This window comes from Aquarana catesbeiana, linkage group LG08, assembly GCF_042186555.1.
Source record: "Aquarana catesbeiana isolate 2022-GZ linkage group LG08, ASM4218655v1, whole genome shotgun sequence".
Classification (NCBI taxonomy): domain Eukaryota; kingdom Metazoa; phylum Chordata; class Amphibia; order Anura; family Ranidae; genus Aquarana; species Aquarana catesbeiana.
In genome coordinates, this window is record NC_133331.1 from 200,880,567 (window position 1) to 200,902,749 (window position 22,183).

The 22,183-nt window shown below is 40.3% G+C and overlaps 1 protein-coding gene across 2 annotated transcripts in view; it reads left to right on the forward strand.

Moving 5' to 3' along the window:
- The window catches only part of ZCCHC24 (zinc finger CCHC-type containing 24), a 180,432-nt gene that overhangs the window by 78,237 nt on the left and 80,012 nt on the right, over window positions 1–22,183 (forward strand). The gene's annotated exons all lie outside the window — the stretch shown is intronic.

Consider the following 22,183-nt stretch of genomic DNA (forward strand, 5'->3'; position numbering starts at 1 on the left):
GCCTTATTGTTTTAACATCCTTGTTTTCATGTATTCGTTGTCATTTTCTATACTGTATATACCGGAGGGCAGCCATATTTGCTTATTAAATAGTTAGACGCTGCCCTTTCCTAAACAATTTGTGTTGCTACACAATGGTTGTTCTTTACTTCTCCTTTCACAGCACAATGAATTAAAAAAGGGACACAGATCAATTATTTCACCTTATACCCTCAAAAGAATGTGTTAGGTTAGTAAATTGTCTTTGTTTTATGAAGGCAGTTGTTCCTTATAGGGATTTTATTAGCCCACCCTATCCTCACTGTACTGCTTGTACTACCTGCCACTTAAACTTGCAGTGATTAATCTTTGCATTGGCCATATGAGAACTTCATGGTTTTTCAAGGATTCCTAACATTCTTTCTGGTGCTACTAAATGAAAGCATAACAACAGTGTTATAATCCTGCTAGTTTTTCTTGGAATTTTTACATTTGACTTCCATATGTATATATTTATAAAGTGTTTAAATTTTTTTTTTTCGCTTGTTTCTTGTGGAAACCAATCCTGTTAAGGTGTTGTTATAAAGTTCACAGTTTAGAGGAGATAGCTAGTAGCCTCAGTGTGCTACCTATAGCACATTATTTACATTAATCAACATCACTCTCTTTAGTGATACATTGAATTTCTTCTCTAAAAAATTAGATCATCCTTTTTGTACAATTTTAAGCAATTCAGTAGGATCTTTGTAACCAGCTAATTTAAAATACAGTAAGTGCAGTCCAGTACTGTAGAACAGTGTATAGTAACTGGTAACACTATGACACCATTCTAACATGTACCTACTATTAATAGTTGAAGTGACACTAAATTCTGGTTTCAAAAACAAAAGTTCTTTTCAAGTATGTATTCTTACTCCCATAGGTGTGCGCAGCCTATTGCATTAGGGTGTGCACCCCAAAGCTCAAACATATATGTGTGTGCATGTGTATATATACGGAAGGTGTCAGTAGAGCAGTGAATGGTGTCATAAGGGCAGATATTGGTGGTGTCAGTAGGGCATTTACAATATTATTTTAATAATTTTTTTACAATTTTTTAGGAGAAAAAAAAGTAGATTTTTTTCTATTTGGTGAAATATCAGAGGACTAAACATTGGAAATATGCACCACACGGGTTGATTAGGAGGTGGCCAGGCACACCTGGCACACCCTGTGCTCACGCCTATGCTTACTCCTAAAGTAACTTCTGTTGCTCTTAGTCTCCTCCAAATTCAGCTCTGAAGGGTTCATGCTGGGACTTGTAGTTCTTCACTTTGGGGGTCACATCCCCAAAAGTGAAGGTCTACAAGTCCCAGCATGAACCCCTGAGATCTAAGGATGTGACCTCCTCCCCTTTCTATTTCTTCTAGGTTGTCATCTGTCATCCAGCACCAGCTCAGCTTCCATCCTCTCTGTCCCTGCATCTCTGCCCAGCTCCAAGGGCGTATTTACCACAAGGCAAACAAAGCATTTGCCTGGGGCGGCATTTTTTAGGGGGGCGGCATCTGTACCAAGATGATGCCTGCAGTTCCAGGCATCACCCTGGTATAGTTTTTTAGGGCCGGTGGTCAGCCCTCTTGTAATAGTGATTGGAGCAGCTTTCTAGCTGCCAGATTGCTATTACAAACAGCGGGAGGGGGCATGCCACTGGGGGACCCGAGCCAGCTGGCCAGACAGCCAAGTAAAGCCAGAATTGGCTTTGCTCGGCTGTCCGTAACAGTAAATCAGAAGCGACAACATGACATCACTTCCGGTTTACTCTGGAACCATCTGCGCCATTTTTGAAAACTCTAAAGTATGCTCTTAAGGGCAGAGGAGGGATTTGGGGTCTTATAGACCCCAGATCTCTCCATAAAGAGTCACTGCCTATTGCTGTCAAAAGGTGTTTACATTCCTTGTGACAGCAATAAAGGTGATAACAAAATTAGAGCAGCAGTGTAAAAAAATAAATAAATAAAATAAATAATAATTAAAAAAAAAAATTATATAAAGTGCCCCCCGTTCTCCCATGCTCACACGCAAAGGCGAACGCGCATGTCGGTTCCGCATTCTTCCCATGGACCATCAATGTGAACTGCATTTTTTTCCACTGAAAACCGCTAATTAGTTTTAGAAGGGGTTCCCCTAAACCTAAAAAATATTTCAAGGAATCCTTGGGGGTTAAAAAGTTGAGAAAAGCTGATCTAACAAATCAATCAAATAGCAAAAATAATAGCTATAGCAAAAATGTATTAAAAGGTCCCAAAAGTATTTTGTGCATAGAATGTAGAATATTTTAATCAATGGGCATTATTTTATTAGGTTAAAAAGAAATATGCATTGAAAAGTACAGGTAAACACCAAAAACTAGTAGCAAAAAATAAAAATAATCAGAATTTCCAATTCACTGAATTAATATACCCAAGATAATCCTTAAAAATTGTAAGAAAAAAACCCCAAAGATTTATTGATTACCCTTTGGTTCAGGGTCTAACAACACCTCATTTTCTAACTTGTCCAGTCCCACTTACCCTGGATGAGCCTCTGCTGTTGGTTCTCCTTTGTATATGTAATGGACATCTGGGATGGAGGTAGCTGATCTATGTTAAAAAAATTGTTTTTATTTGTGTGTATTTCTGCTCAGTGTTAAAATTGATACGTTGTAGGTAGCGCTTGCCTTCAGATCAGGTAATCACAAGTTACATTGTATTTTTTTACATGGAAGTTTATGAAGCAAACAATGAATAGAAAAAAAAAGTTTTGTAGTTAACCCCCTACTAACCCTTGTTATCCCTATCTAGTTATTATTAACAAACTCCACTCTTTGCTTTTTGTTTCTTATTTACATTCTTTTATACCAGTCTGGAACTTAACTTATTTAAAGAGCATAACCGATAAAGATGGAACAACATACATATGTAATTATATATACAGTGCCTTGCTAAAGTATTACCCCCCCCCCCCCTTGGCATTTTTCGTGTTTTGTTGCCTCACAACCTGGAATTAACATGAATTGTTTGAGGATTTGCATCATTTAATTTACAGAACATGCCCACAACTTTGAAGAAGTTTTTTTTTTATTGTGAAGCAAACAACAAATATGACAAAATAACAGAAAAAGTCAATGTGCATAACTATTCACCCCCCTAAAGTCAATACTTTGTAGAGCCACCTTTTGCAGCTATCACAGCTCCAAGTCACTTTGGATAAGTCTCTATGAGCTTGCCACATCTTACCACTGGGATTTTTGCCCATTCCTCCTTGCAAAACTGCTCCAGCTCCTTCAAGTTGGATGGTTGGCGCTTGTGAACAGCAATCTAAGTCTGATCACAGATTTTCTATTGGATTGAGGTCTGGGCTTTAACCAGACAATTCCAACACATTTACATGTTTCACCTTAAACCACTCAAGTGTTGCTTTAGCAGTGTGTTTAGGGTCATTGCGCTGCTGGAAGGTGAACCTCCATCTTAGCCTTAAATCACACACAGAGTGGTACAGGTTTTGCTGAAGAATATCCCTGTGTTTAGCACCATCCACTTTCCCTCGACTCTGACCAGTTTCCCAGTCCCGACTGCTGAAATACATCCCCACAGCATGATGCTGCCACCACCATGTTTCACTGTGGGGATTGTGCTCTTTGGGTGATGTGATGTGTTGGGTTTGCGCCAGACATAGCGCATTCTTTGATGGCCAATACGTTCAAATTTAGTCTCATCAGACCAGAGCACCTTCCTCCATACATTTTGTGAGTCTCCCACATGCCTTTTCGCAAACTCAAAACGTGCCATTTTCTTTTTTGCTGAAAGTAATGGCTTTGTTCTGGCCACTCTGCCATAAAGCCCAACTCTATGGAGCGTACGGCTTATTGTCCCCCTATGTACAGATACTCCAGTCTCTGCTGTGGAACTCTGCAGCTCCTCCAGGGTTACCTTAGGTCTCTGTGCTGCCTCTCTGATTAATGCCCTCCTTGCCCGGTTCGTGAGTTTTGGTGTGCTGCCGTTTCTTGGCAGGTTTGCTGTTGTGCCATGTTCTTTCCATTTGGTTATGATAGATTTGATGGTGCTCCTAGGGATCATCAAAGATTTGGATATTTTCTATAACCTAACCCTGACTTATACTTCTCAACAACATTGTCCCTTAATTGTTTGGAGAGTTACTTGGTCTTCATGGCAGTGTTTGGTTAGTGGTGTCTCTTGCTTAGGTGTTGCAGCCTCTGGGTCCTTTCAAATAGGTGTATATGTAATGACAGATCATGTGACACTTAGATTGCACACAGGTGGACATCATTCCATTCCAAAGCTTTTTATGGGCTTCATAACAAAGGGGGGTGAATACATACGCACATGCCAATTATCAGTTTTTTATTTCTGAAAAATAGTTTTATGTATATATTTTTCTAATTTTACTTCACCAACTTAGACTATTGTGTTCTGATCCATCACGTATAATTCAGATGAAAAAAACACTGAACTAAAGACTGTAATGTAACAAAATAGGTAAAAAGCCAAGGGGGGGGGTGAATACTTTTGCAAACTTTTTCACTGTATCTGTATAGAACGTCACACAAAATTGTAGCCAAGTACTTTTTAGGGCATATAGTGAATGGCACAAGAAATTTTTTTTTCCAACAAATTAAATGTACAAATAAAAACATATATTGCACCGCATCCAGTATTTATAAATAGAACCCAGTGTCATAAAATCATAAGGTTTTATTACGGTTTGTTGGAACAAAGATTATTACTTCCAGAGGATCGGCAATCGAGGGACAACAGAAAGAACTTTCTGGTGCCATTCACTATATGTCCTAAAAAGTCCTTGGCTACAATTTTGTGTGAAGTCCTGTATGTACTATCTAGGATGTGGGCATATAGGACATAGACCCACCAGCAACTTTAAAGGAAACTTATCCTGAGAAAAAGGCATTTCCTGACATTGCAGAAAATGCTGCCTAGCTGTCAAACGGATCCTCTCTGAGTCATTAATAGAGAGTAGAGATGAGTTTGGGCATGTTTGAGTGCGCTACTGAACCCACATTGCCGAGCCCGCCAGGAAGTTGTCACCTGTAATGGGCAAATCGTTTGCAGCTGAGGCATTCTTCATCTCATAGCTGTGCATATACATGCTCCTTGTATACTGAGATGGAGAATGCCTCAGCCACAAATGATTGGCCCATTACAGATGACAGCTTCCTGGAGAGCTTGGCCATGTGGATTTGAAAGTGCATCCGAACATGCTTGAGCTCATCCCTAGAAGAGAGGAAGTTGCAAACAAGGAGTTCTGACTTCCCTCCAACTTCATGTGCTGTTTTCTTGTTATGGGTAAAGAAGGAAGGCAGAGGAACAGGGTGACACAATAACTAGTATTTTAAGTCAGTAATAGCAGACATTATAATTCATTTGTGACAGATTTCTTTTAAGTTACTTGTGACCTTAATTGACAGCCAACAATGTATTATAGTGAAATATCCATTTTTTTCTAGAGATGCAGTGCCTCAAAAAAAGTATTCATACCCCTTGAAATTTTCCACATTTAGTCATGTTTCAACCAAAAACATAAATGTATTTTTGGGGATTTTATGTGATAGACCAACATAAGTGGCACATAATTGTGAAGTGGAAGGAAAATGATAAATGGTTTTCCAATTTTTTTACAAATAAATATCTGAAAAGTGTGGCATGCATTTGTATTCAGTCCCCTTTACTCTAATACCCCTAACTAAAATCTAGTGGAACCAATTGCCTTCAGAAGTCACCTAATTAGTAAATAGAGTCCACCTGTGTGTAATTTAATCTCAGTAAAAATACAGCTGTTCTGTGAAGCCCTCAGAGGTTTGTTAGAGAACCTTAGTGAACAAACAGCATCATGAAGACCATGGAGCACAGCAGACAGGTCAGGGATAAAGTTGTGAAGAAGTTTAAAGCAGGGTTAGGTTATAAAAAATATCTCAAGCTTTGAATGTCTCACAGAGCACTGTTCAATCCATCATTCAAAAATGGAAAGAGTATAGGACAACTGCAAACCTACCAAGACATGGCCTTCCACCTAGATTGACAGGCCAGGCAAGGAGAGCATTAATCAGAGAAGCAACCAAGAGGCCCATGGTAACTTTGGAGGAGCTGCAGAGATCCACAGCTCAGGTGGGAGAATCTGTACACAGGACAACTATTAGTTGTGCACCCCACAAATCTGGCCTTTATGGAAGAGTGGCAAGAAGAAAGCCATTGTTGAAAGAAAGCCATAAGAAGTCCTGTTTGCAGTTTGCGAGAAGCCATGTGGGGGACACAGCAAACATGTGGAAGAAGGTGCTCCGGTCAGATGAGACCAAAATGTAACTTTTTGGCCTAAAAACAAAACCCTATGTGTGCTGGAAAACGAACACTGCACATCACCCTGAATACACCATCCCCACCGTGAAACATGGTGATGGCAGAATCATGTTTTGGGGAAGTTTTTCTTCAGCAGGGACAGGGAAGCTGGTCAGTTGATAGGAAGATGGATGGAACCAAATACAGGGCAATCTTAGAAGAAAACCTGTCAGAGTCTGCAAAAGAATTGAGACTGGGGCGGAAGTTCACCTTCCAGCAGGACAACGACCCTAAACATACAGCCAGAGCTACAATGGAAAGGTTTAGATCAAAGTATATTCATGTGTTAGAATGGACCAGTTAAAGTCCAGACCTAAATCCAATTGAGAATCTGTGGCAAGACTTGAAAATTGCTGTTCACAGACCTGCTTCATTAAATCTGACAGAGCTTGAGCTATTTTGCACAAGAAGAATGGGCAAAAATGTCACTCTCTAGATGTGCGAAGCTGGTAGAGACATACCCAAAAAGACTTGAAGCTGTAATTGCAGCGAAAGGTGGTTCTACAAAGTATTGACTCAGAGGGGCTGAATACAAACGCACGTCACACTTTTCACATTATTATTTGTAAATAATTTTGAAAAACATTTATTATTTTCCTTCCACTTCACAATTATGTGCCACTTTGTGTTGGTCTATCACATAAATTCCAATTAAAATACATTTACGTTTTTGATTGTAACATGACAAAATGTGGGAAATGTCAAGGGGTATGAATACTTTTTCAAGGCACTGTATATTTACATATGCTATTATTGGCCCTTTCACCGATGAGTTCACCTAAAATCACTGGTTTACTGTTCCTTTTTATGCAACTAACAAAATGAACCCTTTATTTTTTCTAGGGACCCATGTATGCTGCCTTATAGCTCATTTCAGGGGTCCCCTTATATCGTCAAAAAATAAGATAAAATCTCCTGTGTGTATGGGATGCTTCAACGTTAATGGGCAATACAGTAATCCTGACCAAGCAATGCAAACAAGAAAAAGTCTACTAGGGTATTGTATACAAAAAATCAATTGAAAACGTCCCCTATTATTATACATGCCTTTAGGTATTTTGTTAAGGATGTTTGAGTTGCAGAATACTTTCACAATGGAACTTGGGATACTCATAGATGTCTCCTGATTTTGAGCATAGCTTGCAAATATTGGGCAGCTTCTGGAAGGTATGATAACAAGTGTCTCAGTAGGTCAGAGGCACCAGGGGATTCTCCAGTGTGCTGGACAATCTCTCTGAAAACAGATCCCAATCCTTCACTATCCTATGTCGTAGAGCAGGGGACTCCAAACTTTTAAAATGAAGAGCCCGTTTACTTTAGAAGGGCCAGAATATAGCCACTGAGAGTAGAAAATGTTCTTGTGTCAGTGGGAATAAAAAATGGCAATGGTGCCTCATCCTTAGTGTCAGTGGGAGGAATAGTGTTCCATCATTGGCATCATTGGGAGGAATAGTGACCCATCCTTGGTGTCATTGGGAGAAATAGTATCCCATTGTTTGTGTCATTGGGAGGAATGGTGTCTCATTGTTGGTGTCAGTAGGAGTAATTATGCCACTTCATTGGTGTAAGTGGAAGCAATTGTAACCCATCATTGGTGTCATTAGGAGGAATATTGCCCCATCGTGGTGTCGTCAGCAGGAATAGTTCTCCATCACTGGTATCATTGGAAGGAATAGTGTGCCATTGTTGGTTTCATTTGGAGGAATTGTGCCCCATTGTTGGAGTCATTGGAAGGAATAGTGCCCCATTGTTGGAGTCATTGGAAGGAATAGTGCCCCATCCTTGGTGTCAGTGGGAGGAATAGTGCCCCTTCATTAGTGTCTGCGGAACTAATTATGCCCCATCATTGGTGTCATTAGGAACGATTGTGCCCTATCATTGTCATTGAGAGGAATAGTGTCCCACCATTGGTGTCATTGGGAGGAATAGTGTCCCATCGATGGTGTCAGTAGGAGGAATTATGCCCCTTCTTTTGTGTAAGTGGAAGGAATTTTAACCCATCATTAGTGTCATTGGGAGGAATAGTGCCCCTTTAGTGTCAGTTGGAGGAATTATGCCTCAGTGGTGTCAGTGAATGTAAAAGCAATCTAAAGGCCCCCTCTGGCCCCTGGGCCACAGTTTGAAATCCACAGACATAGCGTAAAGGGGTGTTAGTGTCAGCATTCAGCAAGGACTGCAGTGGGTTGTTCTTTAGGGTGATCTAGGGTGTCTATAGGCAGCTTTAGAGGCACATACAAATGGCACAGACACAATTCTTATTCTAGTGAAACATTGTGACCATGGCTGTATTACTTTATCCATTGTCTCTGCATCATCATCCCTAGAAAGATTCTGATTGTTCAGCATTTTCTTTGTTTTAGAAAAATTGTAAGGCATTCAAGATCCTGCAAATACAATCCATATGTTTCTTCAACCCCCTCTTTACCTTCCCAAAATAATAACCAGTGCCCCCACCCCTGTATCAGCTGGCTTGGGTTACCACAAGTAAAATCAAGAGGAATTCCAGGAACAGCTGTAACCCTAGCCTCCCGTGTGTACACACAGAAACTTACTGCATGCCTGATAGCTTCACAAGCTTTTCATTTGTGCAAATCTCACATGACAAGCATGCAGCCTTGTAGCTGTGGACTGCACTGGTTAAACAGTTGGCTAAGTAATACCATCTCTTTTCAAGTTTTCTTAGAAACATTTAAAAATATTAACAAAATGGGGATGTTATGCATATCATATAGTATTATTTGCTCTACAGTTTTATCCATCCTAAACGTGATCTGCTATGACCAAGTGCAACTTTAACAAGTCAAGATTACTTCAGCTGCTCTGTTATTATCTCTGGAGCTTAGATCGCTGCTGTGTCTCTTTAAAACAAAATCATATGCGTTATACAAGTTTTGCTGCTGACTAAGTTGGTCGGTTGATTCACACACAGCCTTGTTTTCATTAAATGAGTCATATAACCTGGGTAATTCATATGTGGTCAGTTTTAGAGGGATGAGATGACAACCCTACTGGATCTACAGATTGTCTAAATTGCCTTGGTTTGTATCATTCTTCTTTTTTTTTTTCAGTTTCAATAATTTGTATTCAGTAGCTAACATGCAATAGTTCCACCCACGCAGGGTTAGCTAACAAAGGTAGACAAAATTAAGCAGTATGAAAACGAGAGCTGATATAACAGAAGGAGATAGGCTTTTCATTAAGCCATGAAGGCCAAGGGGTCCTGGAGGGGTTCCCTCCAACAATGGGGCATCTCCTGGGCCCACCAGTAACGCCCCAGCGATCTGAGCTGGAAGTTCGGCGCCCCTCCTCCCCCCCACCATTTTCTGGGACACATCGCAGGTCACAGAAGATTACGAGACCATTCACAAAGCGCAGCTTGGCTCTCACATGAGAAGTAGGAAACTGGCTATGGAGCTGCAAGGCTTCACTTCCTGTTTCTCTTACTTGAGATGCATGCGCCTGCACCCTGAAGCTGATTGAAGAATCGGCTCAGGTGAGGACATCGCTGGATCCCTGGACAGGTAAGCATCCTTATATTAAAAGCCAGCAGCTACAGTATTTGTAGCTGATGACTTTTAATTAATTTGGGGGAAGCCTGGAGCTCCTGTTTAAAGTGTATCTATAACCAAAAATGTTGTTAGTTTTGGATAGAATAGGGTTTTGCTGTCTGTGATCCAGAAATGCAACAGGAAGTTAGCAGGAATCTCCCAGAGTAAAGCTGGCTACAGGCTATATCATGTTTTCACAACATTCTTGTACAATTTGCCTTTAGATTTACCAAAACTACATAGTATGAGGTCAAACCTAAACACTTCCAATTTGTATGCAATCAGGCAGGCCCTTGCACTACACAGTTGAAGGTAAATCTAAAGGAAATTGAACAACAATTGTATAATGTGTATCAAGCTTAAAAGGATTCCACTCTTATACTGTAGTCCCCAGAAATCATGTCTATTAGAAGATTTTCCCTTACCTTTTGATCTGGGGGCAATTCTACATTTTGTATTTCTCTGTGAGATGGGTCACCAGCACCAATGGGGACACATACAGCAATAAAAATTTGACAGACGATCTAATCCTTCCCCACTCTATCCAAAACAAGAAAAAAGGTTTGGCCTAAGGATACACTTTAACTAAATGTAAGCGATGAACATAAGGTAATAAAAATGGAAGAAAAAATTTGACACTATTTTCTTAGTTGGACTTACTTTAAAATAGAACTGAAGGCAAAACTTTTTTTTTATTTTGTGTAGAATGAGGGATGTTATAAATAGAGGTGCACCAAATGGAAATTTTGGTGCCGATACCGAAAATTGAGGATTCGCATGGCCGAAACAGAAAATATATATTGTTATGTGTAATTGTATCATATTCAACCTTTTAATTAATATCATGTATTTAAATGAACGTGAATTTATTGTCAGCCATTATTAACACTTTTAGCGCAAGAAAATCTCAAGAAAAATGCATCCCTTTAAATTCTATGTATGTCCTCACACTGGTCCAATAAATTTCCGTTGTGATGTTAAAAATCTTGCTTGCTGCATTTTGGTCAGTTGAAATGCATTGAAAATGCACAAATAATGCATCAATGACGCACCTGTGTTACTTTTTGATGCGGTTTTTGAGTAACATGACCTATGAAAAACACACTAGAAGCACAGGGAAATCATGGTAAAATTGCAGCGTTTTTGGCGCCATTATCAGCACCTTTTTCTCTATCTGCAAAATGCTGAAAACACCAGTCCCTGTCAGTTTTTTTCCATCTCTGACACTTTGGGGACATTTTCCTTCACTTCCCGTTCCATAGCCAAAACAGGAAGTGAGAAGAAATCCCTCTAAAGTGAGGTAATTCCTGGTCGTCCCCTGGGACACCAAGACTAGCGTTCCTATTGGAAGGTGTTGCCACTATCACTGTTCTGGAGACAACCTAAAAATTGTGATTTTCTTTCGCTTTCACATCAACTTTTGGTGATAGTGGTAAACGTGACAAATCAAATCGTGAGAATCTCCTTAACAGGAACACAGACAGCAATAAAAACCTGACAGGTGTTCTAATCCCTCTCCACTCTATCCAAAACGAAAGCCCAACGCCTGGCTCCTTATTTGCTGCTGCCTCTTACTTAACCCCTTTCGCATTGTAATACCCCCTAACAGTTTAAAAAGAGAATCTTATACACACCCTTTTTCCGGGTGTCTTTTGTCTAGTTATGTGACAACACAAGTACTCTTCATCCTAGTCTTCCTCTGGCAATAGGCAGGTCGTGAATGTTGCAAAAAGGGCACCACTTCATTACATTTCTCTGCAACATTCTTCTGTCAGTCCAGTGCAGGGGATGAACCCTTGACACCCTGAATCACAAGAAATGGGTTCAATGATGCTGGATGTCATTATTACTGGAAGAGGACTATTGCTGGATCAGGTCAAAGGATAGCACCTGAGACGTGGTGAGTTGCAGCTGGAGTTGCTTTACTTTCCATAGATGCTGGAGTCTGATTTATTTAAATTTTTGACCAAGCTGGGCCTAAAATTAGTTGTCATTCAAGCACCTAAAAATATGGTCCATGTGCCATGATGTATAACATCAATAAACAGTATGCCAAAAATAGCCATCTTCATTGTTGCAGGAGTTTACTGGGGTGAATGAACTATTATTAACAGCCAAAGGTTATGGAGCAGAAGGAGGGAGTCAATAGCAGTGTTTACAAGCCAATGAGCCCTGTTTGGACACAGTGTTCACATGACAAAGCCAACTATAAAGCTTTCTGGCAAACATGAAAATTACAGATGACTCCAGTCACTTCATATACTGTCTTGAAGGAGAAGAACTGCTGTCAGAATTTATTTGAGGGACCCACTGCAAGTAAACCTGAAATCACAGCTCAACCACTCAGATATAATCAGACATATTAAAAGAGAAGTATGCAATCTGAGTCTGGTAAGTAAATAACGTCAGTACTGGGTCACATTTATGCTTGGAAGGGGGATGTGTGGTGTTGCCGCACACTTAGAAGAAAATAAGACAGAATCAAGCTAGAAAATTGATATCCCCAGCCCTACTAGAGCCTCCCTCTGGACATCAACAGGTTCAGGAGACCTGAATGGAAATACTAAATCCACTTTCAGATTTAGCATTAAGCCCTTTATTAATAGTATTATCTTTTTATTTACATAGTTTAGATTTTGTGCCAGAGTTTCATTGCTATCTATGTGCCTGTTGGGTAGATCTGATCCCACTATCATAGATTTTACCACTTGTCAGGCACCTGGCAGTTTACCATTACTCCATTTTTATACTGATATCACCTTTTGCTCCTTTCTGGGGGCTGAAGATACTTTCATAGGACAGGCGCCTGAAGCTCTAGTGACTTCAGTAATTGAAGGTAGCTTTGTTATCCAGTGGTTGGCTTTCGCTATAAACCGTGTGAATATTACCCAGATCTATCTTTCTGGGTTACATCAGGAGTGCTACTGTGAAGTACTCTACCTCAGGGTCTAATTTTTCATGCTCTAATTTATGAACTTGAAGGCATTTTTTGAGCCTCCCACGTACACATATTATAATATAAGACTTAAGCTCCTGAGGAAGCAATCACTCGCGAAACATGTTGAGCTACATCAGACGGCTTTGATTCATACCAACGTTCCCTGGTTTCTACTAAATTTCAAGCACCTGTTTGCTTTAACATCATCATTGTGGGGTTGGCGTGGTCTACATGTTTATACTAGAAGCCTAATTTGATAATGTATTTACCTATGCTTTTATGAATGTTTTTTCGTGGATTATGTTGTTCAATAAAATTATATATATTTTAACTATTGGGTGCCTATAAATTCCATGTTTTCCTGCATTGTTTTTCTAGTATATGATTTAGAATGTGACACTGTTTACACTTTTTAGACACCCACAGTAACACCCTGTAATGGTGCACCTCCCATTTATTTCATGATCTCATTATTTGTCCTAGGGACCACTGTCACTGGAATAAAAGTGAGAGGAAATTAAAATGTTAAAGCAGACCTTCAGTCATGTTTTCATCTTTCCATCTATTAAATCTTCTGCCCTTATTGTTTTAACTTTGGATAGTAAAACATTTTTTTCTGCCAGTAAATACCTTTTACAGCCCACTTCCTGTTTCTTATCTGGTAAAAAGCCTAGGCTTATGACATCATGCACAGCTCTCTCTCTCACTCTCATGAGAGTTTGCCAGGAAGGGAGGGGGATGAGTCATAAGAGGGCCAATGAGAGCTGCAGGGCTCAAAGCTGGAGGTGTAACTCTGTGTGTGTGTGAATCCAGGAAGTGAACAGGCAGCAGCTTCAGCTATCCACAGTTAAAATGGCTGCAGCCAGACTTAGTAGAGGGAGATTTCTGCAGAATATATGGCAAGTACAGAATCACAGTACAGGGGGTCCCCTAATTACGAACGCCCGACATACGAACGACTCCTACTTATGAACGGGCCTCAATGCCAGCTGCTTGTGCTCCCTCGATGGTCCAGGATACCTCCGAGCAGCTATCTTGCCACATTCCACACATTCCACACTGCAGTACTTCATGTACTGCATGGCCAGAAGAGCCCCAGAAGCTCCCGGAACATGCCACATTCCTGCACAGGCGGAAGCTGGAACATTTCACATCCCTGCACAGGCGGAAGTTACACTTACAAGCAGTGTTCCGACTTACAAACAGATTTCACTTACAAACAAACCTACAGTCCTTATTGCGTTCGTAAGTCGGGGACTTCCTGTATATATAAAATAATATGCAAAGTGGTTAAAGGGAAGCTTCAGAATGGCAAATATGTTTTTATTACAAATTATGTGAGCAGACTACAGTTCATCTTTAAGGTTGTCACCTGAACTGGAGCAGAGAGGAAATTTTCTTCTGGGGGCACTTGGTCCAGTACCAACTGTCAGAGGTGGGACTTCCATTTTGGAGAGATTTACACATCCCGTCTCTGGGCCGAGAAGTACAGGGGAGCTCCTCGATGGGAACAAAGACAACAACAAAAGCCAGGCAGAGATTCTATCCTTTCCCACTCTGTCCAAAACGAAAGAAAGAATTCCAACTAATGCCTCTTTATGAACTTTGGAGAAAGTGGGCAAAGGTTTGACTCCATTGTCTGTGTTCCTACTATGGATATTTCCACTCAATTCTTTCCTGCAGAGGAACCACTGCATACGCGATCAGCAGCAGTGCTTCTACCTATGCAATTGAAAGACCAGTGCTGCTGCTGATCACATGGAACCGCTCATCTGAGTGGTTACATGCAAATAGAGCCTCTGACCTGCCCCGGACACAATTTGCATCGGGGATGGAGTTTCTGGTCGAACACAACATGGGGCAGCTAATTACTTAGTTTTTGTGCAGCCATAGCACAGAATGCTGCTGTGTCTAAGGGCAGCATGTAGGTGTCTCTGATTGCAGCAGCCTATCCAACCTCTAATAGCGTCAATATTATAAATATATAAATACATAAATTGTCAAAAATGTGCAACAAACAGTAAGCATCACATACAATTGTACTTTTTTAAAGTGTTACTAAAGGGAAACTTTTTTTTTTTTCATTTTGTCAGTTTTTTCAATCTGTGTCTCACAGGGAAGATTTCCCTTCACTTCCTGTCCCATAGCCAAAACAAGAAGTTAGAGGAAATCTCTCCAAAGTGAGGGAATCCCAGTGCGTCACCAGAACTAGCATCCTCATTGGAAGATCTCCCCTCTATTCTTGTTCCAATGTCAACCCAAAATTTGGGATTTTCTTTTACTTTCGGTGATAACAGTAAACAGGACAAAAGGGAAGGGGGGCGGAGATTTACAGCAATAAAAACTGAGGGGTGTTCTAATCTCTTTCTCTCTCCAGTCTATCCAAAACTAAAAAAAAAAAGTGACAAAACTAATATGGCATGAAGTTGGGTTGTTAGGTGGGTGGATTTATGAAGACAACAAACTATCACTCCAACATGCAGCCTAATAGCTTTTTATGGTATCCGCTAATCAGTATTTACTAAACTGCCACACTTGGTAGAGAATTGGAAAAAAGTGTGCTACAGTGGAGTATAAACTATTATGACAATAAAATCAAGGGTTCATAGAAAGTATAACAGAGAGAAATGGGATGGGGGTTAAATATGGGAGGAAAGGACAGACACACAAAACCAACTGCACTCCAAAACAATTAATATTTTTCTGCCACAAAGTAAAGGGATTCACTCATTCATGTGCATCCAATGTAAATAGTCCAAGGTGGCCACAGTTTATGGAATTTTTTGTGTTAGTCACATTCCTAATGTGGTTTTTAACTTCCTGAAGATTGAGATTTTTTTTCCAGGATTTAGTTATAGTTTGCTGCCATAAAAAGACAAACATAGGAAATCTTTACTCCTTTATGCAAGCCATCTTTTCTTTTAAAGTAAAGCCTCCATGCATATGTTATGGTGAAGTGTTGTGTTTATAAGATAGTAGTTCTAACTTTGGACCTTGCGGTAGGCTCACTGAGTGTGTAGCATTGTGCTTTTAAAGTGATTGTAAAGGATTTTTTTTTTAAATAACAAACATGTTATACTCATCTGCTCTGTGCAATTGAATTGCACAGAGCAGCTCCATCCTCCTCTTCTCGAATTCCCCGCCAGCGCTCCTGGCTCCTCCTCTTCTACAAGTCCCCCAATAGGAAGCGGACTGACAGCAGAGGGAACCAATTGCTCTCGTTGCCTTAGCAAAACCTGTGAGAGCAGAAAAGCCACTACAGATGGGCACTGCACTATATTGAGTGAGGATTCAGGTAAGTACATTGGGATGAGGGGGTGATACTAATACGTACAGTGGGGACGGAAAGTATTCAGACCCCCTAAAATTTTTCACTCTTTGTTATATTGCAGCCATTTGCTAAAATCATTTAAGTTCATTTTTTTTTCATGAATGTATACACAGCACCCCATATTGACATAAAAACACAGAATTGTTGACATTTTTGCAGATTTATTAAAAAAGAAAAACTGAAATATCACATGGTCCTAAGTATTCAGACCCTTTGCTGTGACACTCATATATTTAACTGAGGTGCTGTCCATTTCTTCTGATCATCCTTGAGATGGTTCTACACCTTAATTTGAGTCCAACTGTGTTTGATTATACTGATTGGACTTGATTTGGAAAGCCACACACCTGTCTATATAAGACCTTACAGCTCACAGTGCATGTCAGAGCAAATGAGAATCATGAGGTCAAAGGAGCTGCCTGAAGAGCTCAGAGACAGAATTGTGGCAAGGTACAGATCTGGCCAAGGTTACAAAAAAATTTCTGCTGCACTTAAGGTTCCTAAGAGCACAGTGGCCTCGATAATCCTTAAATGGAAGACATTTGGGACGACCAGAACCCTTCCTAGAGCTGGCCGTCCGGCCAAACTGAGCTATCGGGGGAGAAGAGCCTTGGTGAGAGATGTAAAAAAGAACCCAAAGATCACTGTGGCTGAGCTCCAGAGAAAGCTGTAGAAAGTCAACCATCACTGAAGCCCTCCACCAGTCGGGACTTTATGGCAGAGTGGCCTCTCCTCAGTGCAAGACACATGAAAGCCTGCATGGAGTTTGCTAAAAAAAACACCTAAAGGACTCCAAGATGGTGAGAAATAAGATTCTTTGGTCTGATGAGACCAAGATAGAACTTTTTGGCCTTAAGTCTAAGCGGTATGTGTGGAGAAAACCAGGCACTGCTCATCACCTGTCCAATACAGTCCCAACAGTGAAGCATGGTGGTGGCAGCATCATGCTGTGGGGGTGTTTTTCAGCTGCAGGGACAGGACGACTGGTTGCAATCGAAGGAAAGATGAATGCGGCCAAGTACAGGGATATCCTGGACGAAAACCTTCTCCAGAGTGCTCAGGACCTCAGACTGGGCCGAAGGTTTACCTTCCAACAAGACAATGACCCTAAGCACACAGCGAAAATAATGGAGTGGCTTCATAACAACTCCGTGGCTGTTCTTGAATGGCCCAGCCAGAGCCCTGACTTAAACCCAATTGAGCATCTCTGGAAAAACGTAAAAATGGCTGTCCACCAACGTTTACCATCCAACCTGACAGAACTGGAGAGGATCTGCAAGGAGGAATGGCAGAGGATCCCCAAATCCAGGTGTGAAAAACTTGTTGCATCTTTCCCAAAAAGACTCATGGCTGTATTAGATCAAAAGGGTGCTTCTACTAAATACTGAGCAAAGGGTCTGAATACTTAGGACCATGTGATATTTCAGTTTTTCTTTTTTTAATAAATCTGCAAAAATGTCAACAATTCTGTGTTTTTCTGTCAATATGGGGTGCTGTGTGTACATTGAGGAAAAAAAATGAACTTAAATGATTTTAGCAAATGGCTGCAATATAACAAAGAGTGAAAAATTTAAGGGGGTCTGAATACTTTCCGTCCCCATTGTAAACATTTTTAACCTTAATGTTGGGAATGCATTAACATGTTTAGACTTTAGAACCACTTTAATGCAAAGGCCCAGAAACAGTTTTGGAAAAAAAATCAGTAATATATTCAGCTATCCAAGATGGGGCCAAGAACCATCTACAGAGGACAGTATTCAAGTTTTTATGGAGAGTGTATTTATAGAGCTAATTGTAGTACATCCCAGATTTCAATGTAATTAGTCTTGAACAGACTCTCCCAATTTCTCCTTCTATTTAGGTTTGTAAGCTAATTTCACAGTTGAGACGGGTACATGTAATTAGCACTTTACACATTAGGGGAGAGATATGATAACTTTTTAAGTGGGATTATGTTTCACCAATGTTCAAAACCTGTGAAATTTAATAGTCTATTTATCTATTCAATAACAGGTTGAGGATTCAGTATATTTTCTAATTTGCATATAGAAATAATTAGTGTTAACTTTTGTTTCAATGATAATAGAATGTTTCAAAGGTTAATAAAAAAATGACTCTTTTAGTGGTATAGATAATGCCAAAGCCACGAGGAACTAATCTGGCTCCAAAGTGTAACTATGAAGGACAGAAGGGGTAAATGTATTATATTGTAGTTAACTAGTCCTTAAACCGTGCATAGACAGTTTGAATCTCGGCCAGTTCAGCAGGGGCCAGACAAAATTTGAAGCATGTATGGGCAGGCTGAATGTACCCAAGTTGATCGATCAATAAACTTGGGTACAACCAGCCTGTTGGATTTTACATGTGTTTATTACCGCTAGCAATAATCAGTGTTCTCCCGAAGGGCTCCGCAGGTGGGATTCCCCCATCAACACCGACTGTGCTAATGGGGTATAGAGCAAATGGAGAGAAATTAGCTCTGTCTAAGGGTGGCCTTAGATGCTGTGGATGCATTCTTTTTTTTCAGGTTTTTCTTTTCACCTGATTTTGCCAGTAACACACGTCCTGTCTCACGGTAATAAAATTCACTCACTCACAATACTGTATAAATGAAGGTGCAGCATTGTCACTTTAGGACAGGACCAAACAACACATCTATGACCTCCTTCATACTGTAGTCTAGGGAGGATGGGGTTCTGTAGTTTACAGAGATAGCTGGAATGAATCCTAACTGATAAGAGTGCAGCATAGGCTGAGAAAACATTAAGTTTTCGGCTCATAAGGTTTCTGCCATGAGCAACATATATGTTTTTGCACTTATACAGATAAAAAAAAAAAAAAAAAAGAAACCTTTCAATGTTGCATTAACAAAACACAGCAAACGAGAAGTTCATTGCTATGGTTGCCTCTGGTCTTTACACTTTATATTTCTTGTCCTTAATATTTTATTAATAGAATTAATAGCTGAAAATGGTAGCCTCATAGCCTTCTATGCAGTGACTAATTCAATTCATAAAATACCAGGGACCGCAAGTTGCACTCCAGACAATTGTAACTTCCGAAAGGAATGCACAGAGTTAATTAACATTTTACACTTACCACCCACTGTCCTTTTATAATTATACCTCCTGGAGCTCGCCTTTAAACTTTGCCATGTATAATTGTCTTTCATCTTGCTTTACATTCAGTTCTCACCTTAATTTGTATATTAACAGAAATGTCACAGGTAGTGTACCTTCTGAGAAATTAACGACAGAAAAGAACTGATTGACACAACTGCACCTCTGATAGTGTCATATTACAAGCACTGGTGTTATGTGAATCATGCTGTAGACAAAATTATAGGCAGGTTTTAGACTTTTAATGAGGCGGAGCTCAGAATTCCTAGATAGGTATAAACAAGGCCAAGGATAAATCCAAGGAAAAAATCCAAGCTTACTTACCGACCAGTCTGTGGACAACCGAATCAACCTGTCTAAAGCCTCGTACACACAATCGGATTTTCCGCAGACAAAACCTCGGACTTTTGTCCGAAGGCGTGTGCCTAGATTTTGTCTTGCATACAAATGATACACAATTGTCGGCCAACAAACACGAATGTAGTGACGTACTAGACGTACTACGGCCGAAAAAGAGGAAGTTAAATTGTCATGCGCCACCCTTTGGGCTCCTTCTGCTAATTTCGTGTTAGTAGAAGTTTGGTGAGTGTTGATTTGCGCTTTTCATTTGGCGCTTTTCATTTGCCGCTTTTAATTTTGCGCTTTTCAGTTCGTTTCTGAACGGCCATTCGTCAACCAGCCATGTTGCGGAATCGGAGGAGATAACGTGTTATTTATTATTGGCCTTGGAGTTATTGCTTTGACCCAAATCCAGTCCAGGAACAGGAGGAGGAGGATTTCTTGGACCAAAAATTGGTTGCTTTATTAATCGTGACCAATTATGTCATATGCTTTTGCTGTGGGAGCTCCAGAAGAATCATCCAGATGTTTTTTGGAATTATCTCAGGATGACAGACCCCTGCTTTCACCAACTCTTTCATTGTTGAAGCCCTATATTAAGAAGCAGGACACATGCATGAAGCTTTTATTTTCTTTTTTGGTTGAATAATGATTTGATTTGGTATATTTTCTATATTTTTGGATGCATAGAATGCAGTTATTGGTTAAGCTCTATTGGCAGATAGCATGTCTAATTTTATTTGTTTTCTGGAGAATTGTGGAGAATAATACTTGGCTATGTGTTTTACTTCAAATGACGGTTTGGGAGTAGGCAGTTACATTTTAAAAAATACAATGTAAAATTAACAGGGGACACCAACATAGTTGTATCTTTGATCCTAAAAACTACGGGATAATGGTGTTGTGGTAACTTGCACCAAAAAAAATAAAAAAAATAAAAATAAAAAATAACAAGCATAATAATATTATTCTTGATATCACTAGAAAAAAAAAGCCTTTGAAAATTTGTTTGCAATAACTCAATCAGTATCACCAGCAAAGCAGCTTCATTATTATCCCATTAAAGAAGATGAGAATATGCGCTGCATTTGGAGATTTTATAATTTGCCACGTCACAAATGTTAATTCTGCATTACGAGCGCTAGTTTACAAGACCAACCGCTTCTGGCTCGTCCTTGCTTCCGAGCATGCATGTTTGTACTTTGGACTTTTGTCCAACGGACTTGTGTACACACGCTCGGAAAATCCAACAACAGACATTTGTCCGTGGAAAATGTTAAAGCCTGCCATCCAACATTCGTCTGTGGAAAATTCGACAACAGTTGTCCGATGGAGCATACAAACGGTTGGATTTTCCACCAACAGCCTGACATCACATATTAAACAGATGGTGCAGCGCTAAGAATAAAGTCCATGAATTAGACAGTAAGAAAATGTATCCATGTGGTCATCGGTGATGTAACAGCATGCAAAAAAACTCTGTGGGTATATTTGACCCCTCCACCAGTATTGAAGATGGCCTCTCACCTCAGCGCAGGGACCCTTTAATTACAGAGGGTCAGATGCAACTTTTGAAGGGGGAGAGAGAGAGGAGAGAACACAGCCTGCTATGGGGACGCACTGTAAGAAGCAGACAGATTCCTCAGCCCCAGCACTGAAAAACATCACTTATGCTGCATAACCTTGCCATTTGCTGCATTCATACCGATCGGGATTTGCTGCTAACCATCCATATTGACCCGTAAGGGAAGGTGCATCTGACCCTCTGTAATTAAAGGGTCCCTGCGCTGAGGTGAGAGGCTATCTTCAATACTGGTGGAGGGGTCACATATGCCCACAGAGTTTTTTTGCATGCTGTTACATCACCGATGAGCACATGGATATGTTTTCTTACTGTCTAATTCATGGACTTTATTCTTAGCGCTGCACCATCTGTTTTATATGTGTTTTAGGGTTTTTTGATTATTGACCCTGGTGTTCAGCAGCTATCTGCTATTGTTTATATACATACAGTATCTGCGCTGATTTGTTTTTTCTTATTGTCATCACATATTTCCCATTGGAAAATCCGATCGTGTGTACGAGGCTTAACAGTATGCGTTATAAACAGGGGTTTAGTCTACACCAGTGATGGGAGTAAGTCACACATGTGCAAGTCACAAGCAAGTCTCAAGTCTTAACCTTCAAGTCACAAGCAAGTCCCAAGTTACTGTGGCGAAAAGCAAGCAAGTCAAGTCGAGTCCCTGCTAGAAGTCAAGCAAGTCAAGTCATTTATTTTAGTCAAGTCACAAATTAAGTCAAAATACTGATCTACCCCGAAGCCGGGACTCGGGGGGAGCTTTCTTTTGTGGGGGGGGGGGGGCGGCCAAGACACAGCACTGGTGGTGCCAAGTCATTGCAAGTCAAATAGCCCAAGTAAAAGTCAAGTTGCAAGTCATTAGTGACAAGTCAAAGTCAAGTCGAGTCATTTATTTAATTTTGTCAAGCAAGTCGCAAGTCCTCAAACAGGTGACTCGAGTCTGACTCGAGTCAAGTCATGTGAC